The sequence below is a fragment of the Pangasianodon hypophthalmus genome, chromosome 15 (genome assembly GCF_027358585.1).
Source record: "Pangasianodon hypophthalmus isolate fPanHyp1 chromosome 15, fPanHyp1.pri, whole genome shotgun sequence".
Classification (NCBI taxonomy): Eukaryota; Metazoa; Chordata; class Actinopteri; order Siluriformes; family Pangasiidae; genus Pangasianodon; species Pangasianodon hypophthalmus.
Genome location: NC_069724.1, coordinates 18,378,015 through 18,394,050, shown reverse-complemented (window position 1 = coordinate 18,394,050; position 16,036 = coordinate 18,378,015).

Below are 16,036 nucleotides of genomic sequence, written 5' to 3'. Positions count from 1 at the left end.
TAAAAGAATGGATGCCTAAAGGCAATTGTTGAGTCAGTCAGTAAAATGTTCATGTAAAATAAATGTAATTTTTTTTGTTTGTTTTTAAGAACGCTCTGGTAAATTAGACTCTTAGAGATAGGAAGGAAATGATGTGTCATGAATACCACAAAACCTTTGGGAAAGTGCAAGTAAATGAAATTACATTTCACTCATGCACCTGCTGGAAAGTTGAATAAAACTATAGTTTTGGTTAAAAAAAAAAAATTTGAAAAAAGAAAATCTCAATTTGGTCTCATCCAAGAACTTTATTATTCTAGTGTAATGTTTATATGGTCATTTATTGTAAATGTTTATTGACACTTGATTTGCCTGTAGCAATACATTAGAAGTGAGGTTTAGTTTTAATGGGTTTTTCATTATTTTCATTATTGACCTGCAAAAACCCTACACATGGTCAAATCTTGACAATTTTGCTACTATATATAGTTCTGAAAACAAGGCTACAGATTTTCCTGAACTGAAATGTGTTTCTTTTTGCATGTCAACCAGAAGTAAAGTTTCTCCATTTCCCCATCTTAGGGAGAAGATTTCATTCCAGTTTTACTGAATTTGGATCTTTTAAGGCAGACAGCCAAAGCAAGGTTAGAAAGTAGCCTAAATAACTACATTTCCATGTCATTTTGGTAAAATCTTTTTGTTTTCTCAAAGTATTTTGGCTGTTTTCCCGAATTTAGCCACAGCAACGTCCGACAGGTTTTCCCAGGCCGCCACACGTATCTTATTGCAGCAACACTTCGAATGACTTTCTTGTCTTTAAAGAATGAACAGTAGACTCTTTTCTAAGCATTTCAGCTTAGTTGAGTTCAGTTCAAATTTGCAGGCCAGACTGCAAGTCTAGCGTTTCAGTCTTTTTGTGCCATCGCAGACTAGTATAAAGCATCTACAGCCAGCTCTCTGGTCGATATGAAATTCTCCTTGACCTTCATAAAGAGTGCAGGCTTCTCTCTGAGCTTAGCACAGTTTTTTTTGTTTTTTTTTTTTAAACAGCTCTGACTATATTTTCTCTCTGTGTTTGTATCTATGCGGGTGCAATGCTTGCAAATGTAAAGGTCAGAGAATCAGTTTCTCTGCCACGTGACCAAGGAGTTATTCTTCAATGGAAGAGCTGAGTTTCTGATGGGTTGAGGAAGCAGTTTTGTCATTAAACTTAAATTTGTAAGAACAGAGCCAACTGCAGAGTTAATTTTGCTATTGTGTGACTTGATTGATCAAGTCAAGTGGGTTTTTCTTGTCATTCCTCTAGATAGCTTGTACATTGGTATGACATTTTGCTTTCCTGCAGGACCATGGTGCAACACAACAATACAGTGGCACAGTACACAGGACTACATAAAGTGCAGATACACAACAGTATGAGAAAACAATAAATACACAAGAAACCAGAACAGTGTTGTGTGTCGGGGGGAAAAAACAGTGTCTGTAAACTATTGACTATATGAGGAGAAGTGTAGCAGTAATATTGGGTGGAAAAAAAAAAAAGAGTCTCATAATAGTGTCCAATAGCAGCATTATAATGTGCAGGTGTGTAGCTTGTGGTATGAAACAGTGCAATTCCCATCCCAAACAGTGACACAGCTGATCAGGATGCTCTTTATTGTCCCCCTGTAGAAAGTGGTGAGGATGGGACGGGGGAGATTTTTCAAACTCTGCAGGAAGTGGAGACATTGCTGGGCTTTCTTGGCTAGGCAGGTGGTGTTGAGAGTCCAGGAGAGGTCCCCTGTGATGTTCACACCAAGAAGTTTTTGACTCTCTCCACAGTTGCTCTGTTGATGTGCAATGGCAAGTGATCCACACGGGTCCTCCTAAAGTCAGCAATCAACTCTTTGGTTTTATCGACATGGAGAGATAGATCGTTGTCTATATGCCATTCTGCGAGGTGCTGCGAATTGCTGATGAGACCCGTAACTGTAGAATCATCAGCAAACTTGATGACGTGATTGGAGCTGCACAGTCATGAGTCAGCAGTGTAAACAGCAGTGTAAACAGCAGTGGACTGAGCACACAGCCCTGGGGAGCGCCGGTGTTCAGTGTGGTGGTGCTGGACGTGGTGTTGCTGATCCTGACGGACTGGGGTCTCCCAGGCTGAAAGTCCAGGATCCAGGAGCAGAGGGTTAAGATGGTTAAGCCCAGCAGTCTCAGCTTGATGCATAGAGGAATCCTCACTACAGTCACATATGCTCATAAACTAAATTTAAAGAAACACTGCGATCGATAAAAACAGTCCCATGACTTCATTTGGCCAATTTTGAGCAGGGGTAATCAACTATCGGTTGTAGACCCAGCAATTTATTTCAGTGGATTGAACGAAGTACTTGAAAAATTGTGTAAAAAAAAATAAAAAATCATGTAGGAAGAAAACTAGGCATAGTTCAGTTACTCTAGATTCTCTGTTGTCTCTTATCCAATCATTTTTGTAAATTATTTAGCTGAAGGCAGCTCATCAGACCAGAGACTAGCTACAGGATAGTGGAGACTTTTCACAGATTTAAGGGGGAAAAATAGATTTTTCCTTTTATTTACCCTTCCTGGTCTAATTAGCAAACTAATAACATGACGTGTTTACATCAAAAGCCAATGATGAACAGAAGCTCATGGACAGTCGATTGGACATAGAAGTATATGTTTATTCCCTTTGCATCAAATGCAGAACAACTTTCTGTGAAATAACTGTTAACATGACGCACCAATACAAAACAAAATATACACAATTGTCTTATTTATCTCCATAATTCATTAATAGTTAATCCTTAAAAAGTGCTAGTTGTGTACAGGGACTAGAAACGATTTATTTTGCATTTTGGTTTCTTCTGAACAGAAACGCTATTTTTCTGTTCCTGCTCCAGCGTTCCATGTCCCCCCCTCTTTAGTTGAAACCTGGTTAGAACGAAATAAAAGAAAGGTTAATAACATTCTTCACCTACTCTGCTAATAGAAAGCCTAGGGTATAAATAAAACCAGGCTCAGCATTAAAACCAGAAATGTGTATTTATTTTTAACACTTTCAAAGCACCTTCTGCTTTGCTGTGTGATTTGTTGCTTGCAGAATCATATGAAAAATACTTACAACAAGAATTTTCCTGCCTTTGTACCATCTTCGAAAACAATATATAGCAGCTATCTAATGTCATATCTTCCTGTAGCCAGGTGTGTAGGAAGAGACGAATACTGTACAGGAATTTAGGCTTGTTTCTTGAAATCACACTGAAAGGTAAAAATAACATGATTAACCGATGTTTAAAATAAAGCTCTCACTCTGGAACAATTTACAGTGATTTAGTTTGCCTTTTTGAATACATTCAGTGAAAAATTCTGTTCGTGTTTTCAGTTTTTGTTTTCATTCCCTGTAACTTCTATAAGGATCTCTGGTGGCTTATCTGCATCTTTGTAAGCAATTTTATGTAACTGAACCTTTACAAATATTATTTGGATACACCTGTTTGAGAGGTTATAATTTGATAAATGGCTGCATTTTCTACTAAACTGTTGTATTGACTGACTATTTGTACCAAACAGATTTCTAAGGCTTATTTTTATTTTCAAGTGCTAAATGCTAGCAGGTAGTTTGTACACTTTGTGCACTTTGCTTTGATAGACTTTATGCCCTAACAAGTCTTTACAAAGACATAGTTTGGGCATTATCGTAGACAAAATGCTGATGTTGTATGGTTTTTTTTTCCTTTCAAAAGGTGACAGAGGTCCTCATGAAGTCTTGTTCCATCAGCTAGTTACTCCAGGTAATGCTGATGATAATGTCATTACCAAGCACCAGGTGGCACTGTTGCCACTGGGTACATGGACAGTGGGGGAGTCCCAGAAGTGCAGAATAATTGGATTTTATTGTTTTTAGAGTTAGATAATGTATGTGTTTTAGCAAATGGGTCACACTGAATGAGGTACTCAGGCGAAGTTCAAGTTGCAAGGGAACCACTCAGTAACACTTAACTAATAATCGAGGGGTTTTAATGTAGGTGTGTATGAGTGTGTTTATCTGGCTGGTGTAGCAGATCAGACAAGGTGGTCATACTCAAAAGGTGTTTACGCCTCATAGACAGGTTTATTAGTGAACTGAGAGACATAAAATTAGGGTTTGAGAAGGAAAAATAAGACAACAGAGACATTATGAAAGTCCAAGAATGAGCTGATCGGGAGTGTAGAGAAGGAGAAGTAAGAAAAAGAAGATGAAGTGATCTCTTGTTTATATGTGTGCTGAATAAGAAGGAAAAGACAAATGCAAAAGAGTGGTGGATGGTGATATTGGAAGCAAAGAAAATAGGGATGGAGGAAAAGAGGTAGAGAAAATATGAACGAAAGGGAGGGAGAATATTTGGAATGGAGATACTAGACATATAAAGGAGATGGAACACCCCAGAGACGTGAAATGTGAACTAGAAAAGGAGATGCAAAGGAATGGCTACACTAGATGAAGGGAGAGATAGATGGAATAAGAGAGAGAAAGCAGGAAAAAAATGAATACAAAATAAAAACAGAAAGAGAGCAGGTGTAGAGATGTTAGAGGAGAGATTGAAAAAAGGGAAAGACTACAGAAAATGAGAATGTTTTGGATGGTTATATTGGAAAGCAGAAAGAGAGAGAGTGAGAGAGGGGTGTGTGTGTGTGTGTGTGTGTTTTATGGTGGCCGTTTGTCGTGTTTATGTGGCTGGATTTCTTCTCTTTCTCCCTCCGTATCGATGGCGGCGCCGAGCTGCCAGGATTGATGGCACCATATTGCTGTGCTCCAGCGAACCTAATGACCCAAAACCCAGCACACACACACACACACACACACACACACACACAAACCAGCCCTCATTGTGTGTGTATGTGTGTGGGTGTGTGTGTGTGTGTGTGTGTGTGTGTGTGTGTGTGTAGGTGTGCGTGTAAGTATGTGTGTAGGTATGTGTGAAGGAAGTGTGTGTGTGTGTGTGTGTGTATATGTGTGGGGGTGGGGAGTTGTGGAGGAGGTTAGATTTGCTCGACAGATTAAACATTGCTGCTCACACACATGCATTATCCATATGGTCAGCCTTATACCTCTTTATTTGGGTATTTTGCTTTCCTTTCAATAATTAAGACTCAAACTCATGGATTGTGCACGTGTTTGTGTGTGTCTTCTGTTTCAGAGCTGTGTGGGTTTGATGTTGCCAACATCTGTTGTCTAATATTTAATATAATATTTACATGATGGTTTTATTCACAAATATGATGCTCATAGGTGTATTGTGAAAGCATCCTCAGAGTGATGAATTTTATATATATATATATATTTATTTATATATATATATATATATATATATATATATATATATATATATATATATATACATATATAGGGTAAAGGTGTGAGTGTGTGTGTGTGTATACATATATATATATACTCTCACACCTTTACCCTGGAATTCTAACATACCTTTTCCCATTTACCCTCTTATGACCTCTCGCACACAACCCAGCTCACTTGAATCTGGAGCTGCATCCCAAAAAAAAAGCCAATCTTCCCATATCAGCCATTAGGGGGCACCATTTTTCTTCCTCCTCTCTTGTAGTTGGATGCTGAGTTTGTTAGTACCTTTGCCACCACCCCTCCACCCCCCTTGCCTTTGGCATGCTGGTGTGTGTTTGTGTATGTGAGAGTGTTGTTGACAAGGGGAGGGAAAAACACATACCCCACTGTGCGGAACATATTTGTTTGTTTGACGGTTTTGTTTCTATTTTGGAGGATTTTTAGATGATATTCCGAGCAGCCTTGTGAGTTATTAGTCTCTGTTTGTTCAGTAATTTGTGAGTTTGTTTACACTATGGGGTGTTTTATCAGAACGTTATTATTATTATTATTACTATTATTATTATTATTATTATATGATTTTTATTATTATTCACAGTTGTTTGTGAGAGCTGGCGTCAAACTAAAACTCAAATAACATAATATGTTCTTATCATTCCAGCTCAGCTGTTACTAATGGATCTAGATTAGCTAGAGTGTCTACTCTTATTGATATTAAATGGCAAAAGCATCTCTCCTTATGGATATAGAGCAGTAGCAGATTCAAGAGAGCAGCTAAAGCATCTACTCAATGCAACTAGAAAAGATAGAGCTTCTAGATATTGAGTGGCTAGACTCTCAGCTCTTGAAGGAATAGAATAGCCAAATAATCAGTTCTGGATCTAGAGCAGCCATAGCATTTTTTATGAATATACTGCATAGAGCAGCTAGAGAATCTGTTCATATAGCTCTAGACAAGCTAGAGCATCTGTCCTGTATAGTAAGTGGATAGACTATTGGCTCTTATGGCTCTAGAGCAGCTAATGTGTCTGATCTTATGAACAGCAAGCCTGTCTGTTTGTATGGCTCTAGAGCAGCTAAAGCATCTACAAATAGAAAAGCTAGGGCTTTTTTTCTGAGTTATAAAGTGACTAGACTGTCAGAGCTCTTGAAAATGTAGAGCATCTGCTGTTATGTATCTAGAGCATCTAGTCACTGGATCCAGAGCAGCTATAGTGTCTGCTCTTCTGAATACTAAATGGATAGAGCATCTGTTCTTATGGACCGAGAGCAGATACAACATCTGTAATAATGGATCTAGAGCAACAAGAGTGTGTGTTTTTTATGAATCTAGAGATTCTGTTGAGGGTCTAAAACAGCCAGTGCACTTGTTATAAATTTTACGCACTTCGAATATTTGTTCTTATAAATCTACAACAGCCAAAGCATCTGTTCTTGTGGACCTAGAGCAGCCACAAAGTCCATTGATATGGATCTAGAGCAGCTAAAATGTCTTTCCATACAGACGAAAAACAGCCAGTCCATCAGTTCTTATGGACCTAAAGCAGCTGTGATATCTCTTGATAAGAACCTAGCGCAGTTAATGCATCTGCATGTACAGACTTAGAGCAGATAGAGCGTCTGTTCATTTGGATCTAAAGCAGATGGAATGTCTGTTCTTATGGATTTAGAACATTGTGTGCCTGTTCTTATGAATAGTAAGCCTGTCTGCTTATATGGGTCTAGAGCAGCTAAAGCATTTTTCCATACAAATTTGGAGCAGGCAAAGCAAGTTCTTATGGCTCTAGTGCAGTTACTGTTAATGCATCTGTACATACTGAATTAGAGCATCCAGAGCATGTGTTCATGTGGATCTAGAGTGTTTGTCCTTATGGATCTAAAGCAACTAGACTTAATTGTTAATTAGAGAAGCCAGATCATCTGTTCTTATAGCTCTAACAGTTATGGTTCATTTAGAACTGCTAGAGTATCTGATTATGTGGCTCTAGATCAGCTATGGTTCATTAGAGCAGACACAGAATAGACCTGTCCAGATCTAGAGCAGCTAGAGTGTGCTGTATGTTCCTATGGATATTATTTGGATATTATTTAATTGTTTGTACTTATGGATCTAGAGCAGCTGCAGTGGATATAAAAAGTCTACACACCCCTGTTAAAATTGCAGGTGATGTAAAAAAAAAAAAAAAAAAAAAAAAAAAAATTAAATCATGACAGATCTTTTCTAACCTTTCGTGTCACATATCAAGCAACAAAATACAAGTTAAAACAAATACACAAGTGTGCACACCCCTTAACTAATAAGCTAGTTTGTTAAAGCACCTTTTGCTTCTAATACATTTTCTTTCAATAAGAGTCTACCAACTTAGCACATCTTGTTTTGGCAATTTTATTCCACTCTTCCTTGAAAAAATGTTGATCTTCCTCTTTCTACTCCATTACACTGTTGACTTGGATTTGTGCTTTGGGTCGTTATTGTGTTGGAACGTGAATTTTTTCTTCTTCTTCGGCTGTATAGCAGAAGCCTGCAGGTTTCGTGCCAAAACAGATTGGTATTTGGAGCTATCCCTGATTCAATCTACCCAGTCCCAGCTGAAGAGAAGCAGCCACCACCATGCTTCACTGTGAGTAGGATGTTCTCTGGGTGATAAGCTGTCTTGTTTTTGTGCCAAACATATTTTAGAATTATGCCCAAAAAGTTCTACCTTGGTTTATCAGACCATAACACATTTTGCCACGTTTGGTCATTTAGGTGGGCTTGGATCTTTTTTTTTCCTGAGAAAGGGCTTCCAACTAGTCAGCCTACCCATAGCCCAGGCATGTGAAGAATACGAGAGATTTTTGCAAGGAGTCAAGGAGTGACCAGTGCTTGCCAGATATCCCTACAGCTTGTTTAATATAAGGTCTCTTGGCAGGCTTCCTACAATTTTTTTGTCTTTCATCAATTTTGGACGGAAGTCCTGATCTTGGCAATGTCACAGTGCTGCTCCATTTTCTCCACTTCACGGTGTTCAATGGTACATCTAATGTTTTGGAAAGTCTTTTGTACCCCTCTCCTGATTGATACCTTTCCACAATGAGATCCTGTGCATGCTTTGTGGACCATGTCTTAAGCAGTCGCATGAAACCAAGAAGAAAATCCTACAGGAAGAGCTGATCTTTATTTGGGGTTAATCAGAATCGCTTCATTGATGACTGGTGTATGATCATTACTTTTGAACATGAGTTTGAATGTGATTGGCTAATTCTGAGTACAGCCACATGCCCAATTATAAAAGGGTGTGCACACTTATACAACCAGTTTATTGTAAGGCTTTTTCCTTGTTTTTGCCTAAAATGTTTCTATGTGTTTTTCATTTGAATTTTGTTGGTTGGTATATAACAATAAAGGGGGGAAATGAACAGGCACAGTTTACTGTGGTTTCATTTTTCAAATCACAAAAACCTGCCATTTTAACAGGGGTATGTAGACTTTTTATATCCAGTGTGAATGTCTTTTCTTAAAGATCTTGTGTCTCTAGAGTAGCTATAATGCCTGTTGTAATGGATCTAGCCACTAGAATGTCTGTGCAAGCATATCTATGCAAGCTAAGGCATCTATTCTGTATAGTACACCAGTAGACCATCAGCTTTTGTAGAGCAACCAGATCACCTGTTCTTATACAGTATATCAAGAGTGTTTGTTTCTCTGAGTCCAGAGAAACTAGAGCGTCTGCTCTTATGGATATTAAAAGGATACAGTGTCCCTTCCATCCAGATTTAGAGCAACTATTGTGTTTAATGAATCTAACTCAGCTGGAGAGTCTGTTCTTATGGATCTAGAACAGTTAGATAGATAGAGCATTTGTTTTTAAAGATGTAGAACAGCTAGGGCATCTCTTTGTATGAATCTAGAGCAGTTAAAGCGTCCATACGTACAGAATTAGATAGCATCTGTTCTTAACAGAGTGACTGTTCTCATTTTTAAAACAGCATCCAAAATGTGAAAATGTGTGTGAACAGAACACTCACAAGAGCATCTATTATTCATCTATTATTTTTTCAGTATAGCCCCGACCTAGAGCGTCTAGTGAATTCTGAGACTACTGTTTCCTGTTTGAACTTTAGAAGCCGAGGAGTTTTCAAGGCCTTACATTGTGTCAATACCTACCAATACCAATGCACTTTTCAGCCAGTGCTTCTATGATGCAAGAAGCTTTAAAAACATTTGAGAATATGTAAGGAGGAGGAACATGTTCTTGTTCAGGGCCACAAAGCTTTAGTGGTGGAGAGCACTGAAAGGTCTCCACCAAGCCTTTAGAGTCAACAGGAGTCACAAGAAACCATTTCTGCACCCAGGTAAAGGAGCAGAATATGTGAAATAGAGCCAAGCAATTGCTTCAATATTTCTTAAACACACACAGCCACAATGTTGTATTACTTGTATAGAAACACACAATGGGTCTCGTTTTCATGCTGGATGCAAATGAATTTATTCGTAAATCATTCGTAGGAGCATTTACACCTAAAATGTGGTATTTATGAAAATTCAGTTAGTTCAGAAACCATTCGTATCCTAAAAGAGCTCCTGAGTTTGTGTAAAGTTACGTATAAGGAGACTTATTTATGTAATCCTCAATTGATCGGCTTCAAAATGCACATTTGGTGAAAAGTTAAAGCAACTTTTTGCACACACACACACACACATGTAGTGAAGATTTTGTGAAAAAGTTTGGTTTGGCCTAAAACTTTACTGAAACTATTGATAAAATGACACTGAATATTTGCATGTAGTTACTGTATCAGTTTGCTGAAATGCTAATCACTGACAGTTTTTTTTAGATTACATCAGAATGCCATTCAGATATCGCTCTCTGTCTTTCTCTCTCTCCTCCTTAAGCAAGCTTCTTTACATGCCCCCAGGCCTCAAGGCCAAGAGAGTGCTATTTTTACTAATCTGAACTCACACCTCTTCTTCCTCACCAACCTGCCCCCTCACCACACACTCACACACACACACACACACACATTCCCACCCTCGCGGTGTTAGCATGCATGGCCCTGATGAGGCTGGATTTCACGCACACACACCCCAGCTCCTCACAGGTATGGATGTACGAGGGTATTCAGGTGTCTCGGGCCAACAGTGAGGAACATCTGTTAGCAACTAATCACATTTTTCTTTCCTCACAAGGTGAGAGAGAGATTTTGCCATTTAAAATCTTTTTTTCCCCCTCCACCCTCAAGCACTGAGCACAATGGAGAGCATATGGCACTGCTCTCTCCCTCTCCTTCTTCTTTTCTCTCTTCTTTTTCCTTTCTCTCTCCGTGCACCCTCTTTTCCATTTCTTTTGACTTCCACAATCGTTCTATTTCTTTCCTTCTCTCATCTATTACTTTATCTCTTTTTCTTTTTCTTCTCTCTTTCTCTGTTATAATCTCCTTCCCTTCTGTATTCCTTCTACAACCCCTCTTCTCTATTCAGCTGATGCCTTCTCTGTTTCTTTATCCTTCCCTCCCTATTTCTCTCCCTCTCTCTGTCTCACGTTCTGTCTCTCTCTCTCTCTCTCTCTCTCTCTCTCTCTCTCTCTACAGATGCAGCGTCCTTATCGGAGCGAGAGCGCTGATTGTCAGCTCGTCCCTCACTTTGATTGGCAGCTCGGGCTTTGCGCCTGAACGGCTGATTTTGTCAATGTTTGTCTGCGCGCCCTTATCACCAAACCTTATATTAACTGCCTCCACAGTGAGCTCAGACACTCGCTCTCCATCTAGCTCTCTTTCTCTCCCCTCCTCCCTCCACATCACATTCTCCCCTTCCTCATTTACTCATCCTGTCTTTCTCTCCTCATCTGTCCTCTCTCTTCCTCACTGTGTCTGTTGTCTTAGAGAATGCTCGCAATAGAATATGAATGTTCAGGAAAAAATCATCAAAATCCTTTCTTCCGTTCAGAAATGGCACTTCTTCCTGTCTGCTGTGCGAAGAACTCGAAATCGCTTCTTGCATCCTGAAATCCAATATGGCTTCCTCTCTGCCATGGCTGTGTTGATGACAGGGAATAAGTTTACACTGTTCAAGGTTCAAATAATTACATTCAATTAACCCTCTGTTTATCCTTTTTTTTTCATTTTTGCTCTGTTCTCTCTCTCTCTCTCTCTCATATAAAACTCCTACAGACTAAAAGAATTTAATTGCATGATCCACAGAGACATCAGGTCTTCACTTTGTGAGGGTCTTGTGTACAATCAGATTTATTTGTTTGTTTGTTTGTTTGTGCATTTGGAGCAATTGTTGGAACCCTGGCTGAGCATTTTATTTTTGCAGGTGCTATGAGTTAAAGGATTTATTAACATTTTTGGAAGGAGTCTCCAGTGTCAGCGCGTTGTAACAGACAGAGGTAAAGCTTTAACTTTAAGTTTTCAGATACAGAAAAGTCTTCAGGAAACAGGGTTTTCTGTTTTCATGGCAAACTGCCTTTTAAAGCTGCAAAAGTAAGAAAATGGGAAGAACTGGTAACTGCATTGCAGAGCATATTACAACATTAGTTTATCATTAATATTTCATATTCTGCATCAATTCATGGCATTTTGGGAATATATTTCTTTTTCGTCATTTGGGTTGGGTGAAATCATATAGGAAGTGACATCATTTTTTTGTTAATTATGAGCATTTTTCCCGAATGACAGTATGTATAGAGTAGTTTCTTTTGATATTCATTTTTATTCCTTTAAAGCAAATTTATTTGAAATCAATTCATTTAAACCATACATCAGGTTACAATACATAATTAAGATATGATTACTTATGATTATTAATTGATTTTAATTGTGAAAATATTATAATACTATACACCACTATACACTAGTAAATAAATAAAAATGGTAAATGAATAAAAATAACATGGTCTAATAGAGTTACCCTTTCCATATTTCAGTAAGTGCATGTGTTCATTTGCGTTTCGTCACCTCGCTGCGAAGTGTGGCGTCGTCAGGGTTGGCACGTGTTAAGACAATTACGCCTCTAATTAAGCAGCAGGATCAGTGCAAGGTCACATCTCACCAGAGTCTGAACACGCCGACAGTGACCTTTGACCTTGACCCCAGCACCTACAGATGCTGTGGCTTATTAAGTGCTATGGCTGCTATTATTAAGGGTATGGAGATAGTTTACTTTCATAGACATGGAAAGATTTAGATAGAGGATTAAAATATGAGTTCATGCATAAAGCTTGGTGAAAAAGGTCATAAATAGTGACATGTAGCATTAATAGTCCATTCTTTTAGTCACATCACATTTGTTACTTTTATGTTTATGCAGGATATTTTCTTTCTTTGGTTGGTGTAGTCAGAATGATCCACAAGATCCACATCATCCACTACTTTTACTACAACTACTACTACTATTACTATTAGTAGTAGTAATAGTAATTGCAGTAAAAGTAGTGGATGATGTGGATTCATAAAATTTTGATCAAGCTGAGTCTAGATTTTAAACTTAACTTTATAGCTATCTAGCTAAAATTAGATTTCTATAGTTGAGAACAGAAAATGGAAAAGAGGTGTGGAGGAATAAATCCTTGCCAAGATTCAGAAACGAAAGTGCTAATTAGTCAATATTTGACTTGCCGCCTAGCCAATTATGTTAGCTACTGGAATACTGGAATACATTAGCAAAGAAAACAGGCTAACTTATTTATTTAGAAAAATATTGCCAATTCACTTTAAGCAAAACTTAATATCATCTTACCCCAAAAAAACTTTAAAGTTAGATGAAGTATTCCACCATGCAAATAGTTCATGCTTTTTAGAGACACTTCAGTTTATATGAGTTTTTATTTACTCCAGCATATTGAAATATTTTACTGAGGTAGGGCCAGGGGTGCTCATCCTCAGGTTCGACACTGTAGTCCAGTGGCTTATCCATCTTCAAATGGACACAGATAGCTAAAGCACTAACTACACTATGAAGCACGAGAAGGTCAGCGCAGATGATGAATTCGCATGATAGTCTTTTTTCTACATTGATGAGCTTGATTGGATGCTAGAAATAAAATGTGCAAAAAAAAAAAAAAGATGTATAGTGCACAGTCATTGGTTGACATGGACGACAGAAGAAGAGCTCTTCAAGATTTGTACTTGAAGAGCTTTGAAGGTCTAAATAAAATGTAGAGTAAAAAGTAATTTTTTTCTTTTTCTTGGAAATGTGCTTAAGTAAGAATACAAGTATTGAATTTCAATGATATTCTAGAAAAGTATAAATATGCAAAAACAATATTCAGGTATAATAATAAAATACAGTTACTCGAGTATTTTCCACTACTGGCAAGCGTAAAATGTAGACTAAATTGTTGTTATGGTAAAATATATTTCTGTTTTTTTTTAAGTAGGTATGTATTAAGTAGGTAAGTATATTACTTGCAGAAAAACTCAATTTTCCCAGAACACCACACATACAGTATATTTAATTTTCTATCATAGAGCACATGTTTTGTGGCTATGCAGATGTTTTTTTGACTGAGGTTGCGGAGGCAGGCCAGTAGCTAGTTCACAGCTGTATAATTGTAATTTGCATTTGCGCTTCATAAAAACACAGAAGTTTACAAACTCAGAGCAAGTTCAAAATGTTCATACGATCTTCTAAAATTGAAATGGTTTTGTGATAGCAGTAGGATTGTCTGATCGGTAGGTTTTTCTCAGTTGCTTAAGCAAAGCATCAGCAACACATCTACTTTAAAAAAAGCTCAGAAAGGCAGAGATTTGATGCGATATAAGCATTATTGTATTTTTGCACAGCTTGGTAGCTCCTCTACACAATTTTTTTCATGGAATTGTTTAATTTAAGCAGTAGCAATAGTAGTAGTAGTAGTAGAACATTTTCAAAGTCTTCTATGGATAAATAAATATTAAAATATAAAGAAATAGTGCCATTCTTCATGAGGTCTAATTGTGTTTGTTTCGTAGTCAGATTAGGCTGTGAGTTCAATCTTCATTTCAATAATCTTTCAATTAAAAGAAATTTGTGTTTGAGTGCGTTAAATACGCAACATCATTGGTTCTTATTTAAACGGGTTTGATCGGCTTTTGAGTTTTTATTTTCACCTGCTGTTTTTTTTCTCCTCGCTAATCAGCACGGCTCTAATTGCATTCAGTTAGAAGCCGGTAAATAAGCTATACCTTCTGGGAAGTTTTTAAAACCTAAAAGACAAATACAGCTTGACCTTTGGCACAAAATCAAGAAAAATAAATAACGAATGATCAAAAATTTAATAAATGAAAAACCCTTGTTTACAAAAATATCTCTCTGAATGAGGACAGAGGTTTAGAATTTCCTATGGCTCTTTAAAAAAAGAATATGTTAATCGAGGAAAGAGATAAGATTTGCGTTGGCTTTGACAGTGAAGTTCAAATATCCAGGTTCATTTTTGTGTGTGACCTGAATGTTTGAAAGTGTGAAATAGGCATGTGTGAGTATATACTAAGGCCATGCTATAGCTTCACTGGCTGCCTCACTGAAGCATTGTCTGTGTGTGTGTGTGTGTGTGTGTGTGTGTGTGTGTGTGTGTGAAAAGAGACTGTCATGGTGCTGATATGCAGAACCACACTGTGTCTGACTTTGAGGGGGCAGTGTTTGTTCAAGAAATACCGTCCCGAAGGAAATATGTAGAACAAATGAACACACTGTGTGTGCATGTGTGTGTGTGTGTGTGTGTGTGCATGAGAGAGAAAGCCCTGTCACAGGAGATGTGCTAACAGTTAACATGGCCGCTCCATTGTGTGGCTGCTACAGGATGAATAGACCTCTTGCCTGAACATGGACAGACAACGCAGTAAGCTCACACTACCTGACCTACACCAAGCACACGCACACACACACACACACACACACACACACACACACACACACACACACACACAGCCCTTTTATGCAGAGACACTTACACAGTGTCAATGCATTATAGATGTTTTCACTCATCTCTATATTTTCATAATGTATTTTATTGGCTTTTTAATTTTTTAAAGAAATAATATTGTGCAATGACATTAGTACCCACTCATTGGGGAACAGGTTTAATTCATTATAAAGCTAATCTTCAAAAAATCTCAACTTTAAATAAGAACTACTGTCTCAATTTTAGCTTTATTATCATCATGATTTCTGTGTTACAGCCACATAGATAAGGATGCAACCTGTTGCAACCTCGCTCTGAAGTGTTCTTCCTTTCCCTATATGTACACTGTGAAATATCAGTATTATGGCTTTTTAGGATATTCTCATTAGGTGGGTGTTACAACCTAATAGTCACAAAATAAATAGCACTGATAAATAATCACTCTGCGTTAGGGATGTAACTGAATATGAATACACTTAACAGATAATGTGTTCTAAACAGATACAAATACAGAAACGAATAGGAGAATTGTTTGAGTTTTTTTGTTTGTTTGTTTGTTTGTTTGGCTTGCCAGAAGAGATGTAGAGGTGTGCATCAGGAATGGGATCCCACTGGATGCAAAAAAAAAAATAAATTACACAAGCTGGAGGTTTTTATTTTCATACGTGCACAAGCAAAAGATCATACTGTATATAAAGCTCACAGGACAAAGAAATACCATGATTGTCAGCACTGCACGATGCATTTAGAAAATTCCTTTATTCATCCTTAGTAACTGCCTGGTCAGGGTCATGGTATTTTAAATTAAGTTACTACTTCTTTTTATTTTGGTAAACAGAACCAACTATAT